Genomic DNA, 25492 nt, shown 5'->3' on the forward strand with positions numbered 1-25492 from the left:
CAGACATGTGTTATGTTTGAGTGTGTGACAAACACTGTTGATGCACCTGGGTGAAGGATTTTGTGACAAGCATGCTACCTCACACAGGAGTCTGAGTCGACACAGCCGCTTCAAAGACATGAAGTAGACGATTCGAGTTTCACATTTATCTGTCTTGTTTGGGCTTCAGGCCCAGGAGCTGTATGTCTGTGTTTAAGTGTATTTGCGCAGCACTGTTTGTGTGTGTGTCTCTCTCTCTCATGATTACTGTACCAGTCTGTGAGCATCCTTTCAAAGCCTTAAAGCATGCAACAAATGCCAACAGTAGTCATCACGTAGCTAGAAGGCCACAGGTTTTACCTCATCTTTGGCATCAATGAAAAACTGCAGCTCCTCTGTTTAGATGTCTTGACCAAGACACTGAACACTTGCTTACAGAACATTATTAATGGCATGTACTGTAAATGCATGAAAGAATTTTTTGTATAAACACTTACCGCAAAGGCTCCATTCACACTGTATTTACGCTCTTCTGGTGATTTCTGTCAGATAGTATATGTTCTCCTGGGAGCATGATAGAGTCATTTTAAAATGGAGGCCTTCTTCAAATAACTGTTAACTCTCAGTTTAGCTTTTCTAAAAAAAAATTTATATGTACAACATTGTGGCTGACAGCAATGCATGTTTTCGATATGTCGATTCGTCAGTCTGACTCGCTCTGTGACAATGCCACCCAAATGCTACTCAGTGTGGGGTCTGTTTTTCCAGTCAGGTTAACTTTTGTTCCTACTTCCTGCTTCACTTTCTACTTCCTGCTCCACTTTCCACTTCCTGCTTCGCTTTCTACAATGTACACTTAAAATTGAACCATTCAAATGTTGTTGTTTTTTTTTATCTCCGAACCTCCACAGTTCTCCATTTCCTCATCGTGTTCCATTTTTATTGATACAAAACAATCAATTTGAAAGCTGGAAAGACAGAGAAGTGGTCTGTTATACTAAGCGGAAATGCGCTACTACCAAGTGGACCAGGCTCGACACAGGCTCTCCTAGTCTGTGGCGCCGTGATGCATCGTTACATTTCTGGAGAGGTGACCGATAGGCTACGGCTTTGGGCTCTGCGTGGGGTCTGGGTGGACTGTGGCTGTAGCGTCAAATTGAAGCAGATGTCTGAGCTGCCTATAACAGCTAGCACATACGTTTCACAACTGTGTGAAGGGAGGTAAGTCAGTCCTGCATTCTGGGGGGACACCTGAAGACCTAGGAAGCTAGGTAGCTCAACAGAATCTCAAAGATGACCTCGCCTGAATCATGAGCTGGTCCACATTTGCTTGCTTTTTTAACATTGTTTCTCACAGCTAATCAATGTGATCTGTCACCAACTCTGTTCACAGACATTGTTACTGAACTGGCCACAATCTAGTGACTAGACTCGTGACAACTGTGCCGAAAAACACTGATTAAAATGGGGTCACAGATACTTACTGACTGCCTGACAGTCGGCTTAATGTGTGCCCTTAGGTGTCATACTAAATTGCAGCTTAGCCAAACCAGTTTGAACATCTATTAGTATGACTCGTGCCTCTTGTGATACCAGAAATGAATGTACGCGTATTTAAAGGCAGCCTTTAGGTTGTCCTCCAGACTAGACAACAGTCAATTAGGCGAAAACAGACAGATTTGGTGAGGATCCAAACCTGAGGTCAGATGGTCTGAGGAGGAGGGGAGGAGGAAACCATCACCAACTGTATTGTGTTTTACTCGACAACTCGTTCTGATATATGTAAGCTGGAGCATGCAGTTTTTCACATCCCTTTTGTCCGTTTGCCGCAGACAAAATGGAGGGTGTGTGCATACGTGTGTGAGAGAGTGTCTGCAGAGGTGATGGGTGTGCAAGTGGATGTAATGTGATCCCATTAAGCAGCAACCCCCCTCCTTCTCCTGGGCCATTATAACTCTCCTCGCTCACACTCCCCTCCCTCCTTCAACCATCACACTCAAAGTTTGGGCACCTGCCAGGTCCCACAGTCATTATCCTAATGAGCACTGACAGCCTAAAGTCAGTCTTGCTACAACACACACATGTAGGCACAAACACACATGCTGGATAGCTACATGCATTATTTAGTAGTGAGAGAAGAGTTTTTTTTTTGTTTTTTCAGAAATAAAGTCCCGTTCTTAAAGATCTTTGTCTTTAAAGGGAACAAATTACTCGAGGGCAGAGGACTGGAAAGCCAGACAGTACTGAGTGATCTTGTTTTTCATCTGTTACTATACAAAAAATATTGAATAACGTCAGAAAAAAAAAAAAAATTGAAAAAAAGCTTTTAACCTTTACTCAGCTTCAATAAGAAGAGATCAACTGAAAGAAAAGATTTTAGTTCACTCTGGCAATGTTGAAGACCCTTTGTCAAGTGGCCAAAATGAAGGTATTAGATACGAAGGAGTCTAGACACTTGGGGTGGTAGCAGAGCCAGCAGATGGATGATGGAAGATCCTGGTCAGTCCAGTCTGTGATGGAGACGGGGTAATAACTGTGAATGACAGACTTTTAATTACATGTAAAAAAAAAAAAAAAAAGTTTAAAAAAGTTTAGCTTCATTGCATTTCCCCAACAGGATCACACCCGAGTTAAGAAAAAAAAAAATCTTCATTCAGAACATCACCGTAGAACACAGGAGTATTTAGCATGGAGAAAACTACCCAGTAACGTCTGTTTCACATGGGAAGTTTCATGAGTAAGACACCTGCCAGTCTGAGCTGCAGCAGTAACGTGACCTGATGAGACGGCGCACTTCCTGGCGCGGTACCGCCCGTCTGGCAGGAGCCCACACAGGAAACAGGTCAGTAAAGTGGCTGGTGCGTGTGAGTGTGTGCGGCTGGGCTACACCCTCAGGAGTGTGCCACCAAGGCAACTGTCTCCGTGGGAACAATACCACCTGTTGCACAGGGCTACCAGACAATGGAGGCCAGATGGGGAGCAAAGGGTGGAGTAAGGAACAAAATGTCGACCTTAGCAGGGACATCGAGTCTGATTCTTTAGGTTTTCTTGATGCCAAGAGCCTATGGATTTATTATTCTTCAGTGTTTGTGATGAAAACTACAGTGCATGACCATCTGTCTCTCTCTCTGTAATCTCTTTTTGTATCTATATCCCTTCCTCTTTTATGTAATTTCTTTTTATGATTAGCAAAAAAAATTATTAGGTATGGAGGAAATCTTTAAAAGGGAAGATTGTGAAAATGGTGTTCACTTTGATAGTAGTGTTTTTTTCTTTCTCTCCTCAGATTTTGGTGTTTTAAATTGTATACACACATAACACATATTATCTATGATATTGACATGAAAGGTAAAGATAAAGGAGCTGCTTAATTTAGCTGGTAGAAATAAATGTAGTCAAATGAGAAAATGGTGTATTTTCAGTGTCATATATAAAATAAAATGATTTCATCTGAGAAGACTAAATGCATTTCTATCCCATCGATGCCACCAGCAGCATCCAAAACGCAAGAAATGTCTGCCTTTTAAATACACACTTGATCATCTTTGATGCTATTTGCCCGGCCTTTCTCAGTCTCTAGTACGGCGTGACTTCTGTGACTTCAGCAGGTGACTCAGTACACCTGATGCTTCAAACACGTCAAGGTAAGAATGAAGGCGAAGCAATTTTGCAGTGAGTGGGAGAGAAGGAGCAGCCACTGTCAGTGGGCCTGTCTGAGCAGATGTGTTTGTTGTTGAGCTTGGCATTCTTTGGGGCTGTCTTTAGGTTTTGTTTTGTCTTTTAGTTTGCAGTTTGAATAAATTTGGTCTCTGAGTGGGATTTGGCTTTATTTTTTATTTGGATCTTTTTTAAATTTACTGTAAATAAATGGCACTCTTGTACATGTATTACGTTTGTCTGCATTTTTATTTTTGGCTTACAAGCCAATACAATGGTATTAGCACGTACCAATTGGTACAAATTGATACAGAATATCACTCTCCGTTTTGAATCAAATAAGTCGTATAATAAATGTGTAATGTGTTTTTAAAGCACTCTTGTGTACTTGTTATTTGCCGTTGAGGAAGTATGACTGTACATGACTCATGACTGTTCTTCTTAGAGAACATCAACGGTTGCCCTTGCAGACTGCTGCGGTGTACTCTGTAGTATTGTGAGACAAAGAGAAAGCTACTACACACTTTCACATCAACCACACCAAACATGTTCAACATCTTCAGGCCTCTCAGGTTTTCTCAAGTATTCCCACCACAAAATGTTAAAACGTTAAACTTTTGCCATCGCACTAGTCGGCATTCACATTTGATAGGGTAAGTCAGGTTTCTGGTAAATGTCACAGTCTCCATTTGAAAAGGAGAATAAGCAAGAGGAGCACTTTGCCCTGGGAATCCACCAGCTCAAGCAAGCTGAAGGTTCGGCCACAATCTGCATCTCTTGTCTACCTAATCTCCCCACAAGTATCTCTCAGGTCCTCCTCCCATGCATCAGGGACCTCCCTCCTCTTCACGAAAAACAGGATGTGAAGAAATATCTGAGGATCAGCAAGATGAATGATGTACTTACATTTAAATATGAAACATGTCCTTCCTTAAAGCTGTGTAAGCTGTATAAACATTCAGTGGGAAATTGCTACCTGTATATTTCTCATCATTTTCGAAGGGGAGATCATGCAATTCTTGGAAAGGTATCATTGTACGCTGTAATAAGTAATAGTACCTCAATGCTTATTGGTGTTAGACTAAAGTGACAGAAATTGCTAACTTTTTTTAAAAATTTTTTTGGACATGTTTGATTCCCTTAGAGTGCCTACAGCTAAAGGTGCAATACATGAACAACAGCCCAAGGAAACGGACCTTTCAATTATTCATGTGACAAGGACATCAAAAGATATAATAATCATCTGTGGAGGAAGTACGTCTGTGGAATTAGAAGGAAGTATTGCATAAATAACATCTTTTTTGTGTAATTTTGATTTGTGACTGTTGAACGCTTCTCGTTCACAACTGTCAGTTGCTTGAACACTAGTCTGTGATTTTCTTAGAGTGGATCGATTAATTTCAAATAATTTGAAGACTTTTTAAATCCATTGCCAGACTCACATCCACAACCAAACATTTGTTATTTTTTTCTGAAGGCCTTAGAAGCCTCCTTAGATCTCGGCATGGTGACGCCACACACTACACTGGCAGACAGCAGCACAACCTAGACAGGGGTTTAGATAAGGCAGGGCTTTGAAGGTATACAGGTGCACTTGTGTTTTCATCTTCAAGATCAAGATCACTTCATTCAAGATCACTTCATAGATCCCTGCAGGGGATCTGACTGATCTTTGATATCTGATCTGATATTATTTTGAATCACGGAGGGCTTTGTACATGTACAAATTGAGTGCATTGGGAGCTCTTAGGACATACGCTGCCTGCAGTGCTGTGTGTTTACATCTTGTTTCACGGTTGTGATGAACAGTGAGCCATTAAACTGATTCAGTAGCAACAACAGCAATATTTAGATAAAATCAGCTGACACTGAAGTGTTTTTCTAGTTAATGACCAAGCTTTATTGGGAACTTCTCAGTTCCCAATAGTCGTATGATTACCCCATGAAAAGACATAGTGACCACGAGAGAGCAGATGCTTTTGTTCCGTTTTTTTTTTCCTCAGAAACATGCATTCAGCAATAAATCTAAGCTATCGCTGTCACACATGCCATGTTGCAATTGGAAGTATGGGAGTGAAGGCTGAATAGAATGGGAGAATGTGGGAACGGGAGGTTTTCTACCCCGTCAGGGCTGCCATCTGGTCTTTATCCAGGCTGGCATCAAGTGATTGTCCTACCCTTGGCACCTCGACACACACACACGCACACACCCCAACCCTGCATACATAATATAATTGTAACTTTTCTGTGCAATGCGATAACAAGCAAACAAATTAAAAAGCTAACAGTACTTTTTTTTTTTTTTGATTATGCTACTTAAACATATAATGTGTGATTCCAGTGAGCAGCTTTCCACATTGACATCTTCTTGGAACCTTTGTGGCTCTTATTTGTATTGAGTCAATGAATGGATTAACCAGAGTAAGTGTTTATTTGTGGATTTTCTTGTGTGCGTTTGTTGGATACTTGAGTTCATATGCGTGTCAGTGTGCTTTTGTAAGCATTAAAAACAAAGAAAAGAATATGTCTCTGCGGTTGAGTGGCGAGACAAGAGGGCCATAAGTATGTGGTGTGTTTGTGTGTGTGTACCTCAGTGTGAAAGCAAACGCAAAGCAATTGGCTTTTGTTTTTACAAAGGAGTGGGTGGGGAAGGTGTGTGACAAGAGCGCTTTTCTCCTTTTGGGTTTCTTGGCTCAGTTTGGGCGTTAGCCTAAGAGTGTATGTGTGTGTATGTGTGTGTGTTTGTGTGTGTGTGTGAGTGTTTGGTGATGATGTTGGTTCCCAAAGCGAAACCAGCAGCTGTTTTTGCGAGCGCACACACAAACCAATTCATGTGTTGTCATTTAAGAAGCCCTTTCAGCCCCCTCCATTTTTCTTTACACTTACAACAACAAATCATATGTTTTTTGTCAAACAATGTAATAATGTCTGAATGACACATCAGTGATGCATTGCAGTTTTTATATAACACCTACCAACAAGTGATTTGCAGGTAAAAATGCTTTTTTTATTATTATTATTTCACTGTCAGCGAGAGTTGGCACAACAACCAATAAAGTCTAGCTTGCTCTTCAGCTGGAACCAGTCGAATTGGCTAAAACCTCTTATTACAAAATAGCTTTTTAAAACTTATCAAAACCCCTCAAATTTGGACTTGCTATTAATCTACAAAGCAGGAGAAGTGTTGGAAATATATCAGTAAAATTATTTCTTGTCAGTGCCACATGCTGGAGCTGTCAAACTAATATCTTATATTAAAGGAATATTCCATTCACGTCAGCAGTTTATTTGTATCTGAACTCGAATTAGCTACAGATGCTATTCTGAATCCTTGTGAAAATCTGGTTTACTTTCTGAACAGTTCAGATTCACATTCAGATTGAGACAACTTTATTAATCCCACCAGGGGCAATTGATTTGGACAGCTTTCATACTATACATATACTATATACATACAGTAGGGACAGATAAAAGCAGAATAAAGAAAAAAAAAACGGATGGAGCAAGTAAAATGCCACAGAACACAGTAGAATCAATGATCAATAAATAGAATAAATAGATAAATAAGGGAAGTTACCCATTCGACCAATAACATATTAAAAAACAGCGCCCAAATAAAAAGACTATTAAGAATTTAAGAGCGAGAATGAAAGATTTTTAAAACCGATGACCAGGAGAGGACTAAACGTTTTCTAAGCAGCAGTTCAGTTAAGAAGAAAATCAGACCGAAGAAAGTCTTAAAGTTTAGTTAAAGGATGTATTTGAAATGCAAAATGATGAAATGTTAAAGAAATATGTGACCAGTCTCTGGAGGCTGAATTATTTCAAAAAGAGTCCATGAGCTGTGTGGGAATAATATATATGTGGTGGTGATGGAGAAGGACAAAAATAATGCTGTATATCTGGACGGATTTGACGTCCAGTGGTGTCCTAACTTTTGATCAACACCATGAGAATTGATTATTTTACTTTAGGTGTTTATTGAAATGTATGTGTAATCGCTGACTTACTTCTTATTTTCTTTCCTTGTCATTGCCATGCTTATGAGCATAGTGAGACTAAGTTGAAAGTTTCTTCTCCATCCAAAATCCTGCTGCTTTAGTTTTGCGTGATAACTTGTCAAACAAGTTAACTTGCAGCTCCACTGCAACCACTGCAGCACAGGAGACACGTGTCCTGAAAACAATAAACAAAATACAAGGCAAGATCTCAACACAGTTCTCTACAGTCGCTGAGTGATGAACCAAATGGCTGCACGTCGCAGTTGTTGCTTGTCACAGTTTGTGTGTGAGTGTGAAAATGTGTGTGTGTGTGTGTGTGTGTGTGTGTCTTTGTGGATTTGTGGCTTAGGAGTCAATCCTTCCAAACAGGACCGTCATTAACCCTTGTAGCTCATGGAGGACCACCCACATGTTTGGTTCTGTGTGTGCGTGCGTGTGTGGCCTCCAACCTGGCATTGTGTTGTGTTGTTATCTATCCACTCCAGCCCAACCATTTACGCTAGCAAGACGACAATCTCCTTTGGAAGAGGAAGACAGGGTTTATTATAGCACAAAGGAAATCTCCAAATGGAAGGAAAACAATGTTTTTTAAGTAAATTTGATCAGAATAAAATCAGATTAAAATTAATTTTGATATCAAAGTGGCAGCTACATCTGCCCATTTGTTTGACTTCAACCAGGTCATGGCCGTGACCCACTATGACACTGCTTGCTTCAACTCTGCCCTAATGACACTTGAGGGGCCCACATGGCCCCTGGTTGGCCTAAAGACATTGGGTCAAATAGATTTACAACTACTCCCCAAGTGTGATTAGCCTGACGTCACCCTCCTCTGGCTGCAAGAAATGATTATCGCCATTATTTTGAGAAAACTTAGGTTCTGAAGCAGGATCCAACCTTAAACAGTCTTCTTCCTGCTTTCCGTTTATATATGACATCCTGCTATACACCCCTTTTCGTCCCATTCTCGGCCTCTCCCACCATCTCTCTCTTACTTCTGTTATCTGGGCCCACACTCATCTCTCAATAAACTATAAACAATTCATTAGCATTTGACATGTAATTCTTGCTCTTGAAGGCCTTTTTGGATAAATCGCTTGAGTTCAAACCGTCCAAAAGCCATCCTTATACTTCAAGGTGACATCCACAGCCTGCTTTTAACTGTTATACACGACAAAGGAAGCAGCAAATCCTCACATTACAGAAGCCACAATCTGGGCTTTTTTTGTGCTCTATTGTGTTGCTTAATCTTGACTCATTCCTAAAAATCAAGTACATGACCCTTAAAACGGAAAAACCTGACCAGATCTCTGATACGCAACAAAGTGAAGACACAGAAGTATAAACAATTTCCTATCTTGCTCCAAAACTAGTTACATCATGCGTTTGAATGAGTCAGTATGGCAACAACTACACACAATGCGGCTGGAGGGGTGATGCTAGTGAGTGGGAGCGGCTGCGGGAGGCTGTCACAGCAGCAGCGACTATAGCCAGGTTCAATGGCAGGAGGAGGCACACTTTCAAGTCAGAGGAAAACCTGAAGGCCAAACTCTTAAAAACTGCCTTAAAGTTTGGTGAGGAACTTGGAACTCAAAGGGGACTGTTAAAAGATAAATGGATATATCGGGTTTATTGCGGAGTTCATTGAGCTTTATGGACATAAATGGGCCAAGGACGCAAGAGCAGGAACTGAAGTTTAATTGCTGTGTCGGTGTTTTGACATTAATAGTCATTGGGACCTTTCTCAAATTAATTTCCCCGTCTGCACATATCCACCATTTGCTCTTTCTAAATTTTGTTGGAGCCGCTGCACCAAGCCCAGCCGGTCCAATCCGCTTTGGAAGATGGTGGGTGGTCACAGGAAAATGAACTGTCACAGACACACAGCTAAAGAGGATTCATGTGTTGAGAAATTAAAGGCTTATGACAATGCTGTAAGTCTCACAGTGAAGCACGATAGTGTTTAGTTTGGTCCATTCGCATGAGTTGTGCAGAGTTACTATATTTAATTACAGTAAATGATGATTGATATCAGTAAGTCCACAGGTTAATGATAGGTCTGAGGAGGATGATGTTTTCAGCACCATCTAAAGATCTGCATCCTGCACATGCATCATGTTCAAGCACCTTCTGATTTACAATATTTGACTTTCATCTTCCATATTTGACTTGACTATCTTCTAGCAGACCTTCACTGACAAGAGAGATAAGGCTGTACACAGAGGGTTAGTTTCATCTGTGTATAAATAATGGATGAAGCCACAGATTCACAGTTGCTCCTTTTCAATATATATAATTTTGACTGCATTTTAAGAAATATCAGAACAAAACATTGGAAAAGCCAACCTTTTTTGTTTTAACTAGTTGCTTTGAGGAAAAGGAGAGTATTTCCTGTTCACCGTCCCATCCCTCACCTTGATTTTGTGCTTTAGTACGTCAGGCTGGAAGTAACCAGAGCTCTATGAGACTCCCGCAGCTGCCGAAACACACAAAGGATCCCTTCTTTGAAACTTGCCGGTAACATGCCGGTATTCTGCACAGGATATGTTCAAAGATGGAAGGAGAAAGAGCATTGCATGACAGTTTCAAAGGGCAACCTTGGCTGCAAGACCTCAAACGCACTCACACATACACCCCTCACACACCTGTGCAAACTCTCAGTCTGACTTCCTCTCTTCAAGTCACACACACATTTCCTGCGGGCTCATACACTGCCCTGTCTGTTCTCAAGGGCGTTAGCTGCTGGGCACTTGGTCAGTGTGTACCCAAGTGTAATGCTTTAGAGCTCTGGGACTGGCAGACAGACAACACACACACACACACACACACACACACACACACACATTAACATTACAGGCCAACAAAAATATGCTTGACAAAAAATATGAGGACAGTGACACATTTAAGATTGATGGCTGCTTTAATTTAAGAATAATGATGCTGTGTTTAAATGTAATCCGTGTTCTTAAAGCTAGAGACAATGATGGAACGAAGTCCAAACTGAGACGTGATGCAGTCCCTTAGTTTTATTTTCAAATTTCATCTCACCATTAAGCTGACCAAATTGCAGATTTTAGCGTTTAGATTGGCTCCTGAAGCTCGCGGCGGCAGCCACAGCAGGTCTTGGTTTTCAGTAAATTCTCTAAAAACTACCTGCTCATTACAAGGTAAACATCACAACGCCAGACAGACACAGCAAGCAAGCCTGTGAACATAGTGGAGCCAGACGTTTGCCAGCAAGGCCGCCATAATAACTTAAAAGATGAAGTCACTTTACTTTTGTGTTGCGTTGTGGGGATAGGCTAGAAATATTGGAACACTGAGCTGGGAAGTCTGCGTACCAGACACCACTGCATTTAAAGCATTATTTTTATTTTTTAATCATGACACATACCTCAAGGCTGAGAATAACTATTGTTGTTGCCGCAGAAGACTGCATGTTTGTTGATCTAATTTTGTTTCTCTTTTCCTAGATCTTCCCTGATGGTACTGTTAGCACTGAACAAGTGTGTAGACATCGAGCTCTGCGTCCACTCGTGAAAAAGACATGGAGTAAAATGAGTAGGTCAGGTTAAATGTGAAACTGACATCAGTAATAGGCCTGAAGACTGAAACAAGTGAAAGCGGCTAGTCTGGCTTCATGTGAAGGTAACAAAATCCTCCTTCCAGCACCTCTTAAGCTTGATTTATAATTCAAAAACTGGTCAAACACACACAAAAAACTAAACACTAGATGTTTTGTTCAGTACTTTGACCGGCAACATTGCTTACTCTAGTGTAGACACATAAAAAACATCATCTAGCTACTGCAACCATCACTGAAAAAGAGAGTTACAACACTACCATAGGCCGCTGTTGGAACTAGTATGGAAGTGTGTATTGTGTGAATATTTGCTGATTTATTTTTCCATATGTCAGAAAGTTGTATGTCAGATAAAACAATTATACAGACATAAAGAGCAGATTTTAGCACAGGGATAATTCTTATTTGAAATCAAATACAAATAACTTGTGTTATTTGTATTTGTGACCAGTTCTCTTTCCGTAGGAGGTTCAATACGCCTCTTCAGATATTTGGTTCCCTTGTTTACATTCCACTATTTAACTGTTTTTCCTGACTTAAATTCAGAAGTTGCTTGCATACACTGATATCACTTGTAGTTCATGTCAAATAATGTTTTCATATAAAATAACATCAGCATATGAATGATTATGGCTGTTTATATGATGTTCATTTATTTTTATCCCCTGTCCCTCTTAAATATTAACTGACAAACAGACTAATGTGTCACTCCTGAGAAAACAATGACACTGGTCCATTACAGCATGTCAATGAATGCACATTATGTGCTAATATTTACTGAACTGTCTGCAAATATTACTGCAAATGTAAGTCCTCAACTGCGCAGAAAACAATAGCAGTATAAGTGTAGTCAGCAGATTAATAAATGCAGATTATGTGTTAACATATAACTGCCTTGATCTCACACATAAAGGAGATCTGTGTAAGCCCATTGCTGACACGTCACCAAAAAAGAAAAAAAAACAATCAGTATCAGCATGAGTCCATGACAAAATACACACAGACACAAAGAAGCTCTTGCTGATTTAACCACAGCGCAATGTTTACTTTCTGGCGTGGCAGCGTTGTGCTTATGTGCAAGCTGGCCATCCATCAATCTGTCATTGTATTGTACTTCAACCAAGTGTCAAATGCCATAGTGAGGATAGACGATAGAGTAACATCTAAAACATTTTTTTCATATCAGTCATCACATAATAACTTACATAATAACAATAAAAAAAACTCTAATCCTTAAAAAAATCATAAACAGCAGCTGTTCTACTCTTAAAACAGATGTGTTGATGTCCGGACCAGCCTAAAGCCATAATGTGGTGTGTGTATATTTAGTGTATTTTATTCATTTGGAATACATTTTAATTATTTAGAGTTTGAATTGGTTTAGAAGTCTGTTTATCTGAATTTGGATTACTGATGACAAATTGAACTTGAATGATTTTGCCTAAAGTATGTATTTAGGCTAATGGATTTATGTTAAAGGGAGCTGTCTGTGTAGATTCTCCCTCATACAGGTCAGAGGACAACTCATGACTGAGAATCCTTACAGGTTAGACAGAGAAAAGGGGAAGGGGTTACTGTGGTTCGGCCTGGGCCTAGATGACTCCTAGCATCAACAAACAAGCTGGGGCTGCAGAATCAATGATGTCCAATGATGAACATTCAGTCAACAACAACAAAAAAAAAAATGCTGGTGCATCATAGATGCCACCTTCCTTGCTGATGACATATACGCCCATGGAGGTCTTCTGAAGGTCTTTCTGGATGTTTGCTCCCTCCGTGTCCTGACGGTAAGAAAATGGTTAGAGTTAACACACTGTTTTAGTGAGTGTTAACATAATTTTGTAAAAACTATGTGGGCAATGGCAATAGAATCGTTGGTATATAAGGTTATCAAGGATTAAAACACATAAACAAAAACAAAGTAGAGGCATATAGCAGTTACCATAGAGCATAGAGCTGTGTCTATCTGCACACTAACTGAAAATGTGAATGGAATTTAACAATATTGCTGAAATGAAACTAGAGACATTTAGACAGAATGAAAAACACAAAATTCGCCTCCTTCTTTTGTTGTGTTGCTATCTGTCTGCTGAAAAGGTAGGGTAATTTGATAGGGTCATTTGTATCCTGCATTCCCAGAATCTGAGGCGCTCAAACAAAAGAATCCTGGACCCAAACTATGCATTTGAGGGCGATGTTCATGAACCCTAGTAAGCACTACTAATGGCACAAATGTCATTAATGAGATGGAAACACTATTTGAATATTCTGAAGATGAAAAATACCAATTAAAGCACACTGCAGACAGACCATCCAGTGCCAGTGACAATATCAGGAAACAACTCCAGGCAGTCCAATTATGTTGCGCAAGTATGGACGAATATGCTGCAACGTCCAAATATCTTTCAGTAGAAGATTTGAAGAACGAACAGCTGCTTGGTGAAGCCTGTAACAAGGCCAAAGGAAAGTCCGATGAGAATAAGTACCAGCAGGAGAGGGACAGAGAAGTGAACAAGGAGAAGGACAGTCTCTCTGTGATGCTCAATGAAAACCATCAGAAAGATGAGGTCTGGGTGTTTGTGTGTGTGCTGGAGGAGACAATGAAAAATGAGTTGGCTCCGAGAGAAAATGTAGAAGAGAAGAAGAAAACACTGGAAGATCAAAGTAAAGACCTGGAGAAGGAAAGCGCTTGAGGAGGCCAAAGAAAAGGTGACGGATGCCATCACAAAGCTGAGGGAAGAAAAGAAACAAACTATAGGGAGCCGGAGAAGTCCAAACAAGATCTCCAAGTGTTGAGGATGGCACAAGAAGAAGAGAAAAAAGAAATGGAGACCCAGAAACATCTGCTGGAGAACAGTAAGACATGTGAGGACAAGAAGAAAGAAATAGAGGAGGGCAAAGAACACACCGGAGGAAAAGTATAGGGACCTGGAGGAGTCAGAGAAGGATCTGCAGGAGGGGGAGAATGCACTGGAAGAGGAGGGAAAATAAATGGACAAAACAATGAAACAAATGAATGACAAGTAACAGAAGTGTGAGGAGAAGAAGAGGACTTTGTCTGAGGCAAAGAAAGAGTTAAATGAAGGGAAGAAAGAACAGGAAAAAGACAAGAGAGAGCTGTCAAGGGAAAAGGCAAAAGTTTGAAGATAGAAGATTCAGTAGAAGATTGTAGAAAACTGGTTATATCCTCTGTTGTTGTGATCTGTGATAAACATCTACAGGGTGCTCTTAAAGCTAAATGTCCAGAGCCAAAACCACACAATTAACCAACGTCCTGTTAGACGCAGTGTTGTATCCACACAGCTGTGCTGCTGGGAAGTAGAGGAAAGAGCTGGGTGATCTTTAACACACACACACACACACACGTACACACACACACCTCACCTCCCCTGTTTACACACTCTTCAGCAAACGTCTGAGGAACGACGCAGCCGTGACAAACTAAACTAAAACTCTTATGTTGTGGTCGACGTCTCACTCAGCATCGAGCCAACATCTGTCTACACCACACAGGTGACATGAGACACCATTTACAAACACACGTACACACAGGCAGTTTCAGAGTAGGCCGGCATCTTTTGCTGGAAGCTTTTTAACTTCGCTCCTCTGGCTGACACAATCACCAGATGGTTCAAGATTAAAGAATGTTGCAGTAACATAGAACAAAAACATGAAAGGATTTAAAAAAAGTCTTCCTTACAGAGAAGATGCCTTTTCTACGTCTTAATGTAACTACAATATTTTAATAGAGTGATTTGCACAGATCCTCTACAGACACAAGTGTATATATAGTGTAAGTGATAGAGCATTGAACTTGTCAATTACCCATAATCCCTAGCAAAGGTAACTCACTTCTTACAACTCTAACAAATGTACCACTGACATGAGTTCACATCATAAAGTAATATCTAACTTACCTAACAGGTTGTTATCATCTAGTGATGAATTCCAAGTCACATGTCGTCCAGCGTAACACAGATTCTTATCATGTCTTTATCAAACTTGTTTCTCATAAAAGAACAGGGAAAATGAAAAACTAATGAGATCTGAACAAGATTATGTGATGACAAAATGCTCTGTCTCTTATCATATAACAAATAATGCAAGTGTTCCAAACCCACAATGCCATTTAGGTTTTCTTCAATGAAAGACCCCACTAATTAAATAAGATTCAAAATAACTGAATAACCAGAAAATACCAAAAGTTTTTTTTGTCTATTTGTAAGTATCAGCAAAAATACACTGAAATGCACACCAGTTGTTTTATATGATGCATTGTTGAATGAGCCCCCTACTTATAATCAGTGTGACTGCAATTCCTCTCCACTACAGGATTAAAAGCAAACAGAGAGAGGAAACAACACAGACATGAGATGACTAAAAATACACTCAATCTACATATCTGTCAACATAACACATTTAACTCTAACACCCAATAAGTCTCAAGATCAGTGCTGGGTGCCTCAAACTTAACCGTAAATACAAGTACGTTTATTTGTGCACATACAACCCTCTGCATCCATCTCACAGTATTTACCCACCCGTCGGCCCTTTACTTCCTACTGACCAAGACTGTGTCTCCCCCTGACCTGGCCTCTGACCTTTCCCCTTGGTATCACCTGCCATAAACGCCCAACGTTTGAACAAGGCATTCTTAGTCGGGGTGAGGCAACAATCTGTATCGTGAGGCAACAGTGGCCCTCGGGGAGGGCTGGAGCCGACCCCCTCTCTGCTTTATTGCGTTCATTTAGGATGACAGAGTAATGGGCGTGATGACTGTGCGTGCGTGTGTGTGTGTGATGATAGTGTCTTCATGCATGATGTGTGTAGGAGCTGATTTAGGGCTTGAGGCAATGAGTGTAGACCAGTGGTGGAATCCAGCTGGCTCCACGGCTAGCTAACCATCAACTAATGAGTCTCTGAGACAGACAGACAGACAGACAGACAGGGAGACAGGGAGACAGATCTACAGAAATCTGGTTCAAATATTATATCTTGTTATCCCGTTTTATCCAATACCCCCCAGTCATTTACGAAAGCGATGATTCATCATGTCATTCTGAAGTAAATTATGTTCCACTAATAGAGTTATGTGAACTGTCAAGTGTTACCATCAATAAAATCAGTATTAACCTTTAACAAGGAGGAGATGTTCAATACATTATTCTACAATGTTAGTGTCCTCGATACGCACAAACACAGCACACCTTGTGCTCTCTGATAGGAAGGAAGAATCGTTGTAAATTTTTTACACGCTCGGCAGGGGACATCTTTTTTTAGGGGGCGAAGGGGGATGTGTGTGTGTGTGTGTGTGTGTGTGTGTGCATGTGTGTGCGTGTGTGCATGAAAGCGAGAGATTTCATCTCAATGTCATTAGTGTATGTAGTGTTCTCCACACTCAGTTCAGACGCCTCCATCCGATTTTCGGTGCTTAAACTTAAATGGAATTGCAACACTCACAAGCTGCAAGCTGTTTGACGCTGAGCTCACAACACATGCGTCACATGAGTCACACTGACAGAACAAGTAGTGAAAGTGCAGTGGCCGGGACGTACTGTCTGAGGAGTAAAGTGTTGACATGGCCTGAGGCGAGAACATGTAACGCGTCAGTAGTTTTTAACACCGTTTTGCTTCCTTGAATGCATCCAGTTTATGCATTCAGTTCATTTTTTTGTTTTTTGTTTTGTGTTTTTTTAGGCTTTGGCATTGTCAGACTTTGTATGATAAAAATGTGTTATTTAGCATCGTCGTATGGTGTCCACCATCCACGTCGATTGTTTACGTGTTGTCCGATTTTGCAGATTACATTACGCTGAAACGCACAAATGCATATCGTATACCGACAAGCATTTAAATGCTTCCACTGTCCTTGTCAGCTCTGGAGCACAACCTCCTTTCAACATCAAAAAAAAAAAAAAAAAAGTCTAAAACCTCAGAAGTCAAACTGTGAAAACAGTTGCAGCAGTAGCAGAGGAGTAGAGTAGTAACCCTGATATGTCAGAAACTGCCATTTTTCTCAGCACACTTTCTTGAAAGCTGAAACCTTAAGTTTGTGGTTACGTTAGAGCTAACACGTTATAACAGACAGTTGCTATAGCAACCAGTCTGATGCTCAAGTGTCAGCGTTGGTGGGTCACCGCTGCTAGGCAACTGTTGGTGCCTAGCAGCCACAGAGGGTAGCAGTTTAACAAGCTAACAGCTGGATAGCTTAATGTAGGAAATGCAAAGGTATAATGAAAACATGAGGCTGTTGGAAATGTCAAGTTTTCTAAAGACATGATATTACACAGAGAAAATAACTCGATGACTAAGTGACTCAACACAGAAACCATCACTATATGTGAATTCTCACCTCATCGAAAGTTTCCACTCAAGACGGGTTTGTTCTCGTGGACTTTTCTTGTAAATGAGGCAAACACAACTGCTACTAGCATCTTAAAATGGTTTATACAGTTTGAATCGCGAGGCTTAGGCCTTTCATAATTCAAAATATGCAGATGATATTCAAAATAGACACATTCTTCCCCTAGAACATTCCCAACAATTCATTTCAGTGATCGCAATGAACTCGCTGTTGAGACAGACACACACATATTCAGTGAATAAACTAATCCTTCAAGCAGAGTTTCAGCAGTCGACCATATGTTGATATTACGTTATTCTTATGTTGATTAATGGCAAGAATAAAAGAGCAGATAACATGAGATGTAAGGGAATATGAATAGATATAATGCAACATTATAACTTGTTGAGAGAAGGTCAGATTTGTTTTGTTAACCTTTGCTGGCTCATCTTCCCTTTAGGAGACATTGGATATGCATCAGAGTATGGCTTACATTGAGGAGCAGATGGTACGCACGGAGTTGGGAAGATGCCTTTAAACGCGTAATCCTATACGGCAAAACCGAATGCAGGCAGGGATATGTTTCAAAATATCTGTTGAACCTTGAAATATCAGCACTTATCTGTTTAAAATGGGCAGCCATTATTGTCCTGGAACAGTGGATGTATCCACTTCAGCTACAACATAACCTGACTCCTGCCAGGTGCTCTGGGTTTGTCACATCTGACAAGCAGGTCGCTTTAACAATTATGAGATGAAAGCTGGTGCCGTTGCTTGTAACCAACATTATGTTCCCTTCTGTTTCGTCCAACGCCCCTTATTCCCTCAAACTTGACCTTCCAGTTGCTCTAAAATGTACTTACACAGAAGAGATTGCTCTGGACGTGTTCCTCCTCCGCCACCATTATTCGATATATTCAGTGAACTTGTATTGGTGTCCTTAGCACTGCTGTCATCAAATGCAGCTGACAAGCATCTGGGAGTAGCAATCACGAAAAAAATACCACATTGCAGCTAACATGCATTTGTTTTACATACTCGTTAAAGACAAAAAAAGCCTTTTAGCTGAATTCATTAAACACAGTCATTTGTATGAACCATAGCACCACTTTCGGTAGGAGGATCGAAGCACAAACCGAAACAGAGCGATAATACAGTCCTTGTTGCAATATTTATGGGTTCAATCAAATAAAATGTGAAACTTTAACCACTTTTTTTTTTCTGCGCCAAAAATCCTACAACGCTCTATCACCAAGCTGCAAAACAGAAAACTGTGTCATGTAGTTTAAAAGATCATGACTCATGTCAGACAGCTGGAAGATGAGAAGCCAAAATGATTTATATCGCACGATGTCTCTGTTGGGATTAGAGCAGTCGAAATTTACAGTGAATAGTTTGGCCCTTTCACATCTGCACGGACTGTAGTCCCTGCATTGCTTTTTTTTCTCTCTCTCTGGCACACAATCCACCCAACCCCCACTGACTTTGTTCTTTCTTCAAGTGTGTGCGCGCATGTGTGTGTGTGTTTGTAACGTGTGTGTATTCTCCCTCCTCAGCACAAAGCTGCCATTGGTTAGCCAGATTTGTTGGAGGGAAAAAAAGGGTGAGTAGCACGGAGAGCGAAGCAGGGAGATAGTGCTGACTCAGGCACTCGGCCCATTGTTCTCCTCGTCTGGTAACCCTACACCTCCCTGCCTCCAGCCAGACAGCCCATTGGCCAGCCGCAAGTGCTGGAGCCAAGGGGACTGCAGTGTTAAACAGTACAGAAAAAAAATAATAATCTTATCTCTTCCTCCATTAGTGCCACAATGAGAGAATTCAGCAGCCAAAATCACAATGGACACAGGGCCATTCAGGTTGCGATATCTCTGCTGCATGTTGACTGGTTGGAGAGAGGCAATTGTGTGATAATCTGGGCATTTTATGTAAAGGGTTCTACCTGTTTGTTGCCTGTGTGCTCCTTTGACAGAACATGTACGCTCTGCAACCAGGGCTCGAATAGGTTTGAGCAGTGGCAAACTTTAAAAAAACACACAAACGCTGATATATCATTGTCATGATACCACGGGAGATGTGATACAGGGGAATGCTCGCCTTGAGGAGACAGATCGCCAGGTAACAAATCAATGCTCGACAGGGCAGGAAAGTGAGAGTTGCAGCAGTTCTGGTAATGGGATCCTCAGTTAACTGGGCCATTTAGATCCTCAAGGTGATAAATAGGTTGCGCCTGATACAGAGGGGCCAGAGTTTAGTGAGCTGAAACAAGAAACAAGCTGTAGACTTGGTTGCGTAACCAATTTTATGTCACTGTGCATCAGCCTATTGTCTGTGTGGATTAGTATTACGTTCACTGCTGCTCCAAAGATTACTGGTATATGTATTAAATATCAGCACTGACATCATTTTCACACACACACAAAAAAAACAAGGTAAAAGTTGGTTGTTTTACTTTACCTTTGTATCACAGGTATGTAAAATATATTGTGGTAGAAAATATATAAGAAAAGATGTAGTCCACACCACAGATATTGTTCTATGATGTCTTTTTTTAAAGGTTTGTCTGATGCAACTTAGACTAAACTCATCAAACCTCACCAAATATTTTGATTTTGAACAGTAATAGAAATGAATATAAAGAGAAAAGTTGTGAATATCAGTGCACTTGTACATATAAATGCAGTTATTTGCTTTTGGGTAATTTCATACATCCAGCTTTTTCATTTTCTAGTGCCAAAGGAAATCTATAACAACCCCCCCAAAAAATTATTAAAAAATGTTCATGCTGGGGGCCCTTTCTTACATTAGTAACATAACTCTGGCCATGACAGCATGAGATTAAAGGAAACGACAGGTTCTTACATCCTTTGGAGGAGATATGATACTTCCTGTTCAGAGGACAGCAACAAATAGTTTTCAAAAGCACATCCTCTCACTGGTCTCAGTAGCCAAATCAAAGTTTTTGTTTGGATTTTCCCCTGATATGATTTACAATCTAGAATAAATCAGGTGCAGTTCATAGGATACTTACCTATCTGTAGCTGTAATCCGTCCGCAAATATTTCTTTAGGTTCTGGTTTTAGGTTCAGGATAGGTTCAAAGTAGTGGAGATTTGAGTTTAGATGGTTAACTTTCAAAGTTTGTCAATTATGCCTAATGGTCATCAAGCAGCAGTGTTTATCAAAACAAGTATTATCACATTATCAGTCTGAGGCATGACAGGAAACTGTGGTCTCCTGTGTTGAAGTCCAATGTTTTGCTAACCCATCCATCAACCCCAGCTGCCTCTCCTTGTGGACTGTATGGCTCCATCTCTCGTCACAGTAACCATTACCACTATAGGACTTTGTTTTGGGCCTTTGTTAACGCAAGTCAGTGTATTTTATAAGAACAGCTTAAATGTGGCCAAGAGAAGAAATATATGAAGATATGAAGTAAAAATGTCTCCCTTCAGGCACTGCTCAGCTTACTTGCATGTTCACACGGATATTTCCACACTTGTCTGCCTTCTCTACTTTCTCAGCAGTTCAACACATCACTGTCAAGAATCTCTACGTGCCGTTTCCACGCTTGCATAGCTAAGGCATTGTTAGACTGTGATGCTGGACAATTAGATGCTTTTCCCATGTGAGACGGATGATTCCCCTAAGCCTACGTTTATTAGATTCCACCCTGGTTGTATGAATATGGAGGAGGACTGGCGCTCAGGGCACAATGCCTCGCTCCTGTCCTAGACTCCACATCAAGCTTGGTCATGGATCGAAAATTCTGCCCACAGCCACTACATGAGACAACAAGTCTCTTTCAGCTGTGGCAGGCCAGACTCTGGCTAGGCTGTGCAAGCTTGTGCATTTGTGTGTACACTTCCTCTGGGGATGCTAGGTCAAGTGTGATTTCGTCATGATCAGCTTCTAAGAACGTTTTGCCACATGCAATAAAGAAATATTCTTTAAAGTTGATTCTATGTATTTTTGGACTGTTCTTTGTGTTGAATTATCAGTAAAAAAAAAAAAAAAAAAACACCATACTGTTATGACTTTCAAGATATTTTCACTTTGACTCATCTTATTCATCTAAATACTCACACACACACTCAAAAAAAAAATGTGGTGGTGTCTGCTACAAATCTGTCACCAGTGTCCACAAGTCTCATGTTGGAGTCTAATAAATACTTACTGCTACGCACAAAGGGAGGAAAGGGATTTACACAGCATAACTGTATGGTTAACAAGCATAGCAAAAATTTTAGACAATGCTGCTGAGACAGATGGATGAAAAGAAAAAGCAGTGTGTCTTTTATATTTATCATTAAAAGTCTAACGAAAACTGAACTTTTTGAAAGGTACCTTTACTTAAACGGCTGATAATCATAAATTTGATTTGAATGTTTAAAGTTGTCGTTTTTTGCTTTTTGAAAATGTAACATTTATGCCAGTTGTGTGCCGAGAAGTTCATTATATCAAACCATTTAAGCGTGCATGTGTACCACAGCCACTGTCTGTCTCTGTGTCCTCTCTCTCCTCCTCCCCTTCCTCCGCTCTCCTCCGGGTTCGGGGTGTACAATCAGATGTCTGGGCCCTTTTTTTCATGTCCATGTTCCTTCAAAGAGTCAAAGCAGGGCCTCTCTGAGGTATTAAATATCTTTATTAAACTGCTGCTTTGGGGCCCTCTCTAAGCCCCCCTGCCATCTCCTTTTCTTTTCCGTACACCCCAACTATCCCCACAAACTTGGCCCCTATCGACTTCTCTTCAAAGGCTCCCGACATGCGGCTTCTGCCGGCTACCTGCTGCGCTGCAAGATTATACACAATGGCCTCCGCCAGTCCCCGCTGTGTTAAACCAGGCAAGCTCCACCACACTCGGCTGGGCTGCATCTGACGGGGAGGGGGGGTTTGCCCAGGCGTAGTCCGCAGGATCAGCAAGACAGAGGTGGAAGCAGGGAGGAGGTTAGGACAGTCTGGAGTAAGGGGGGGTGGATTTCACGAGCCAGCTGTGTCATGGTTTAGTGGCTGCTATCAAAGGACGTGCTCCGTTGTCCCCCACACGCAAACAGATGCACCTTTTGGTGATTTCACTCATGCACATAGTGTCTCTGTGTCCATGTAAGGGTGTTTAGGGACATGATCTGCTCCTGTGCTGCGTGAACAAAAATCCCTTCTCTTTGGCAGATGGTTGCTGCAAATTTGCCCCCTCACAAGGCTTCGACACCCCTTTCTCTGACGATGACTGCACTCGGAGGCGTTCCTGGCTTGCATTATGCTAAACCCTCTAACCATGACTTTACTCATCTGTCATCACAGTGAATCACATTGAATCTCATGATTAACCGCGATGAAATAATCACAGTCGCATAGCTTCAGAGCACTGGAATGTACCAAAACATCAGCGGAAACAAGGAGACTGTGAAAAGGCCTGTTTAAACGTATATTGTTTAAAGCAGCTCTCCTTACCTTGCATGTTGAGTAGAGTTGATCAGGTTTGTCAGGTTGCACCAGACTGATCAGCTGGGTCAGCGGCATTCAACTTCACTGTTTTACCAAACAATAAATTGTGTTAACTGACCAGCCACTGACCCCCAAGACATCATGAAAATCACGTTAACTGAGGCCTCAATCTATATTTGCTGATCATGGAATTAGATGTATTTTAGCTTTAATTTATTGTTTTTTTACATCATAGCAGTGCTATATTAATCTTTAGGTTACAGTTTGTATCGGCTAATATTAACAAGAAAAAACACAACATAACTTAATGTTAGTTAACTGAGGATCGCATTACCAGAAGTGCAGTAAATCTCACTTTCCTTCCCAGTCCTCTCTCCAACACCACTATCAAACAGACCTTTGTGTTCTGTTGGCGGAACATTCATCAATATTTAATCAGAAATGAAATGAAGTCAGACTGGTGAGATGCTGTCAGACGTATCTGTCAAACGAGTACACACCCACTCAGTCTTTAGAGGACACCTAGTCAGCATAAAAGGAGAAAACATCTGGTGGGGGTGCTTGGTGAGCTGGGAATCAAATCTTGTCAAGTCCCTAATGTCTCAACTGGAGGCATTGCTCTTAAAGGTGATCCTTGTTGGATTTTCTGGCGAGTAGTCGTAGAAATGCCACATATAAGAATTCAGTATTTTGCATCTGATCATCAGTCAGTTTCAGACCATCAATGTATTTGACTACTGTATTAATGATTAGTGGAACAAATATAAGTAATACTGGAACATGAGTAGAAGCAGGAGATATAGTTACACTTTTAGAAATACTGTATTTATTCTTCTGTATAATCCCTTGGCCTATAGGCCCCATCCAGTCAAATGTACAGCTCATCTAACTGCAGCTCCAAAGGTCTTACTTTCCCTAGCAAGTGTAACTTTTTGCAGTTTCTTCCCCCCGCTGAGCGACTTCTTCCAGTGAGAAGTGGCTGTTTGTAAAACTACACTTTCAAATTAGCCTCCCCCTCACTCTTGCCAGCCGCAGAGCACTCTTTGTCCGCCACAATGCGAGCCGGGGAAACAAAGACGCCATTGCCGACCCTCAGGTTTTTTGGGAGCCGTCTGTCACTCAAACCCATTGTTGACATGTGCAGGGCTCCGAGGACAATAGCACTTTGTGAGAGGAGAGAGCCGGGACACACCCTCCTCCTCCCATATCTCTACCTCTTATCTTTCCCTCCGCCTCGCTGTCGGATTTCTCTGCAGCTCTGTCTTCTTCACTTGCTTTTTATGGCGACTTTGAGTTTCCATCGTTTTTGCGAAATTTTAGTTTGCGTTTACTGCAGCAACACAGACGATTAGATGAAAAAAAGATGGAATAATATAAATGTTAAAATGTGCTAGGCATAATGAAATTCATTTTAACTTTGTTCTTGTCCAATACATGGCCCTACAGGGTTAGTGAATAAATGCGAGTTAGCTAAGCTGAGTAGCACACATGCTAACTAACAATTTAGTCGACTTCTTATCTAATTAACTAATGGGACATTAAGTTTACATGATTTATTAACAAGCATTCCACAGCATTTCCAAACTTTAGTCAGATGAATAGAATATTATCAGTTTTGTGTTTCTGGCTTTGACTTCTTTATGTCTCCACAGTCCTGTAACTGGTGCACCGGGTCAGGACGAATAAAGTCAGGGTTTGTTCGAAGGCCACAGCCAGTCTGGCCGTGTAGGCATCACAATCGTGCTCTTTGACCCCGATGACATCATATGACTGGCCCTCGTGCGTCTTTTGTGAACCGAAAAGGTCAAGATTATTCAGTGGACTTTCAAATAAGCAAAGAGTAAGTGTCGAGGAGCGAGAGGCTCTGACAATTATGTGTGTTTGCTCCAAGAGGCACTGCTCTTTCCCTGTGTGTGTGTGTGTGTGTGTGTGGTGTTGAAGACTTTAAGTCAGTCAGTGCGTTTGCATGCACGTGAAAAAAACAACAGGAGAACTTAAGTGCATGTAAACACGTTACTCTGTTCAAAAGTTCTCAGACAGTTCTCATTATCCGATTGAGACACCCAGATAATGCGATTGGAATCTAAGTTTTTAATCGGATAATGCGTGTGCGCATGCTCCAAAACCACTGTGCTGGCGTGTGACCCCGGAACAAAAACATCCAAGAAAGTCGATCGCAGAAGAAGAAGAAGAACCGTCTGAGGGATAGCGTCACTCTTACCTGCACCAGAAGTAGCATGAAAATTACGTACGAGATTAAAAAATATACTATTATCCGTCTGGTTGTTGTTTGAAATGCCGGTCTGCCACACGAACGACTCTTGTTTATAATATCGCGTAATAGGTCAACCCGGAAATCAGGCCGTATTAACGTGGTATTATCCCTGAAAAGACACGTATCGCCACCTAGTGTGGAGGAAGAGAATAGTTAAATAGATTTTCTTGCGCTGCATGTAAACTGGGACAAGGATTGTAGTCAGAAAGTCGA

The sequence above is a fragment of the Mugil cephalus genome, chromosome 10 (assembly GCF_022458985.1).
Source record: "Mugil cephalus isolate CIBA_MC_2020 chromosome 10, CIBA_Mcephalus_1.1, whole genome shotgun sequence".
NCBI classification, from domain to species: Eukaryota; Metazoa; Chordata; class Actinopteri; order Mugiliformes; family Mugilidae; genus Mugil; species Mugil cephalus.